The sequence below is a fragment of the Phocoena sinus genome, chromosome 16 (genome assembly GCF_008692025.1).
Source record: "Phocoena sinus isolate mPhoSin1 chromosome 16, mPhoSin1.pri, whole genome shotgun sequence".
In the NCBI taxonomy this organism is placed as follows: domain Eukaryota; kingdom Metazoa; phylum Chordata; class Mammalia; order Artiodactyla; family Phocoenidae; genus Phocoena; species Phocoena sinus.
The window spans coordinates 25,658,216-25,663,543 of NC_045778.1; positions in this window are offsets into that span (position 1 = coordinate 25,658,216).

Consider the following 5,328-nt stretch of genomic DNA (forward strand, 5'->3'; position numbering starts at 1 on the left):
CCCCCAATCCCACGACACTGGACAATGAGGTCTGCTTGGCTAAAAATATCCCTGAGCCACTCACTAACTACAGTCTCACCCAGCATGATGGGGAAGGGAGAGGGTGCTAAAATGAGAATTGGGGATAAGCATGAGATCGTGGGTGTGCCTCTGGAATTTCTTTGTGGGACATGGGACACTCTCAGGGATGTCTGATGGTAAACTGTCACGTCCTTAGCCTCTATTCCAGACTTAGAGGCACAAAATTCTATGGATCAGGAATCAGAATAGTGGAGGGGAGGAACGAGAGATGAGAACTAGAGGGGTAACCCTGAGATTTCCAAGGTGACAAGAAAGGTCTCTAGAGGAGGGGTATGGGAGGCATAGGACAGGGAGAAAGTTCACTCTTAGACTTTGTTCTGTAGCTCACATCAAAAATAGTAAAGAGGGCTTCCCTGGTGGTGCAGTGGTGATGCAGGGGACAGGGGTTCATGCCCCGGTCTAGGAAGATCCCACATGCCGCGGAGCGGCTGGGCCCATGAGCCATGGCCGCTGAGCCTGCGCGTCTGGAGCCTGTGCTCCACAACGAGAGAGGCCACAACAGTGAGAGGCCCGCATACCGGGGAGGTGGGGAGGGGGGGAAGTAAAGAGCCTGAGATAAGTGGAACTGGCTTTTTCTGCCAGGGCCTACATTCTCGCCTAAGATAAGAAGCCAAACATCCCTCCCACTACCACTTCCTAGAGATCTCATGACTATTCCATAGCCTCCCCGTCCCCAGGAACCCTAATGGAACTAGCAATGTCAAAGGTAGCTCTGATGCTATGCCTGCAATTAACACTGAAGAGTCCCTGTATCCCTGTCCTGCTTCCAAATACTCCCCTGACCCATGTCTGCACTCTGCCCTCACCCCGTCTGACACCTAGCAGAATCATAGCAACGATAAGCAAACCCTTCATCAATTCATGTCCCCTTCCAACTTTCCTACTTACCCTGTTCCTGGGTTGGGTTGAGCCCCCTGTACTTTTTTGTCACGCTAGTTCAAACAGCACAACTAATGGGGATCGTGAGAATAATTATTTTCCCCTCCTATCCATTACTCTTCTCCACCTGTCTCCAAGACTGTATCCAAGGGGAGCATAAGGTAGGTGGAATGTATGGTTATGGAATGTTAGATTTAGGGCTCAGATTGAAGGATCCTGACTGAGGAAAAGGAGTTCAGGCACTCACTGGCTTGTTTGGCCTTCTGAGTATAGGTGGTAGTCAGATCTTCTGCCACTGGGTGGGGAACAGGCCCCACCATAGGGATGAGATGAGGGCCAGGCCGGAGGGGGCCATGGGGCAACAGCAGGGCCTCAGCCGGGGGTGGCTGAAGGGTTGTCCCGTCCTCCCAAGATGGGGAGCTCACGCGGCTGTCATCCTGGCTGGGAGGGCCAAGGACACCAGGGGCTGGCTCTGCGGGGCTGTCAGACAGGTAGACCTCGTCAGGTGGGGCTCCTGGAGGGGTGGGCCTTGTTGGGCCTCGGCGGCGGGGTCGGCGGGGCTTTTCCTGCGTGGCTGGGCCATCAGCATCACTGTCTGTCTCTCCATAGTAAGCCTCACTGTCAGGAGGAGAGAGGAGGCTCCCAGGCTGGAGAGGCTGGGGAACTGGAGCACCAGGGGGCTCAGGACTCAGCGGAGACAAGGGTGACAGTGCCTGAAGCTCACCAGGGGATGGAGATCGCACAGGCCCCTCGTCCTCTACCCTGGATGGAAAAGATGACAGAACTTGAGAAATGAGCTGGATGACTGAGAGCTAGAGAGATCTGGAGGAGATGGGAGAAGGATGTAAGGAGAGAGAGGGGACTGGCATGTAGGTGAAATGGATGGGCTGGGAAGAGTGGAGATCTGAAAATGAACTGGTAGGCAAATCTGCTTGGCAGGCTTTGACTGGAAGTGGGTTTAAAGAGAGATGTGACGATAAATAGACAGGCAAAGGGCCTAAATAGGCCCACGCACCCACATTCAAGTGCTTTGGGAGGCATACACAAACATCTATACTCCAGCACAGATACACAAGCAGAAATGGGTACTTGTCAGTAGCTGAAGTCAGGCCAGTGAGACATAGAGCTGAGACAGGCAATGGAAGCCCTGGACTAGAGGGATGGGTGTAGGCTGGGGTGGGAGGGGTCCATACCGCCTGACGGTGAGGACAAGCTGATTCCCTGAGTCATCGATGAGGCTCATGGCTCTGGCATGAGAGAGGCTGGTGCAGGAAACCCCATTGACGGCCAAAAGCTGATCCCTTTCCCGGAGTCCTGCTCTGCCAGCCTGGCTCCGTCTTCGGATCTGAGAAGGTGTTGGAGGAGAGACTGTAGGTGAGGGAGGGCTCCAAGGGGGGAATAGAATGAAAGGAGTTAGGACAGGAGGGACCAGTGTGTGGATGGAATTTTACTTTACAGGGTAAGAAAGGATGGGGAGGGACAAGGGGTGACAGTTAAGGGGGGTCAATCTAGAGGGAAGAAGGTACAGATTTGAGAGAATAACACATCCTTTAAAGGGAGGTAGGGTAATCACTGAATGAAAAAGACGGGGAAAACTGCAAGGGGGGACGGGACGTGCTATTGTAGAAACGGTGGTTATCCCCTCAAGATTTTCCTCCAAAGGAAATATCTATACTAGCCAACAGTTCTCTTCTAGTCCTTGGAGTCAAGATTTTAGAACAGTACTCCAGATTGGAGGGAGTCCAGCAGATTCTGAGGGATTGCGATTGTGTATGTATATGTGTGCCGGGTGTGCACACACATGTACATATGTTAAAGTAATAATAGTAATAGTGGCGATACATTTAGTGCTTACTAAATGTTAGGCACAGTGCCAAGCACTCTACGTGTTTTATTGAATTTAATCCTTAGAAGTTAGCACCTATGGAGTAGGCACTATCATTGCCTACATTTTATAGTTGAGAAAATTAAACCTGTGCTATGAAACCAAAATGGTAACAACTTCATCTGACAGGTCATATCTTGCCATAACCCTCCTAGCCTTAAAAAAAGTCTTGCCTAGTGAGAGAAGGGATCTGGCGTAGCGAAAGAGGAGGACTGAAGGCTGGGGCAGGGGCAGGGCAGGGCTGGGCTGGGCTGGGCTGCGTGAGAACCTCAGATCATCACATACCAATTTAGTTAGAGAGAAATGACAACCTTCCCTACATTCCTGGAGTTTGGAGTAGAGGCACAGACCCAGGAGAGCAAAGACTGGATGGCCAGCCCTGAGCCTCTGTTCCTATGTTGCCAGCCCTGGACCTCTGCTTCTATGAAATTGAGGCACAGTCTTCCTTTTTCTCTGCTCCCAGAAACCAGGAATTCCCTTTTCTAATAGCCCCCCACAAGAAGGCTGTGCTCAGACACTGCTCCCCCCGTCAGATCTGAGCATGCTTCCTCGACCATCTACCCACCCCCACTCCATTTCTTCACAGCCTCCCACTTCTCCCCCCACAGGCCACCACATGACTCTTCCCAAGTTCCCTTGGGTTCCCCTTTCCCTGAAACCTCAATATAGGCTCCCTTACCTTGGATACCTGTAAAGGTTTCCTCTGCTCGGCCCCCCCCTGAAGTCGGAAGCCCCAGGGGGCTCCCCCAGACAGTGTGACCAGCACCTCCTCCTCAGCACCCATCTCTCAGCTTGGCCTATGGCCTTCGGAGTTTGGACAGTGTCCCAGGGAGAGAAGTCGAGGTGCTGGTACCCCGTCCGGCCTGTCTGGCTGTCCTGCTTCTGCTGCCCTAGGCCTTCCACCCCACACCACACACCACAGGCAGGCAACTTGGCCCTGAGATCAGTACAGTCCAGCACACATGTCCTGTCAATCGAAGCTGTGCTCAAAATAGTTACCGGCTGTACTCCCCTCCCTCCCCAAGCTGTATTACTCCCAGAGCTAATTATAGTGAAAACTTTTGCCCTCCACTGTCTCCCATTCTCCTGCATGAGCTTTTTACTCAGGACTCAGAGTACTAGCTCTGTGGGCTCTATAACTAATGTACATCCTTTCAGGGACTGTGCCTTCCCTGATAGGGTCATGGACTAATCCCAACTGCTCTCCTCCAAAGCTTATTCCAAAGTGGCAGCAGCAGGGGCTTCAATTCCTGAGCAAGGAATGGCTGGGTTTGTCCCACAAGATTGCAAGATCCCCAGAAAAAAGTACCCCTTTGCTGTATGAATTAACCTATTAATCAAAGTGGAGATCCATATCCCACTGCAGTGCTGGGTGCAATGTAGAGGAACTCTGTTCAGCCTGCTCCAGCTGAAGTGTTGCCTATTCCATAAAGCTTCTCCTGCCCATCTCCTCACTCCCTACCTATAGAATTAATCCTTCCTTCCTCTGGGCAAAATATGTATCTTGTTCGTATTTCTATTATTGTAGTTTTCAGCCAATATTACGGTTTGTTTATATGCCTGTCTCCCTCCTAGATTGTGAGAAACTTGAAGGCAAGGACTGTGTGTAAAAGCCAGTCAACAGCCCCCAGAGCAATGACTGATGTAACAGGTGCTCAATGTTTGGTGAAATAAATTACCTCTTACAACACCTAGTTGGTCATGGAAAGGTGGGTAGAGATAGGTATGCATAAACATGCCAACCCACGTTAATAATAAAATATTTAGTTATTTTTAGGTTTCCATTACATGAATATGCCCTAAGTTAAGAGATCTCTTTCTTTTAAACAACATAATATTATGGTGCTGTAATTATTGAAGGCTACAGAGGTCCCTGGAATAGCTGCTCTGATAGCATGCTAAATGCTGTTTGCCTTGGTGTTTGATGTAGTCATAGAAAGCACTTAGAATTTAGAGTCAGAACTGGACTTGGATTCTTGTTCTATCATTTATTAGCTGTATGACCTTGGGCAGTTACCTGACCTCATCAGTGAAAAGAGTATCTAAATATCCATTCACTCACTATTCAAACATTTATTGAGTGCTAGCTACATGTAAACCATTGTGCTATACCAGTGGCTTTCAATTAACCCTGCATATTGGAATCAATTAAGTGCATGTTGGAATAACCTGGAAAACTTTTAAAGCTACTGGCTCCCTAAAATAGGACTGTGTATATGATTAGATGATGTGTAATGACATTTTACATATTAACATGAATTTATATATTATACAAATATTATACATTATACAACTACTTTATACACACACACTCTCTCTCTCTCTCTCTCTCTCTCAGGCCCCTCAGCCTTAGGGATTCTAATTTTATTGGCCTAATAGCTGGTATGGCCATTTTATTTTTTTTTATTTATTTATTTATTTTGGTATGGCCAGTTTAAAAAGCACTGCAGGTGATTTTTTTTTTTTTTTTTTTTTTTGCGGTA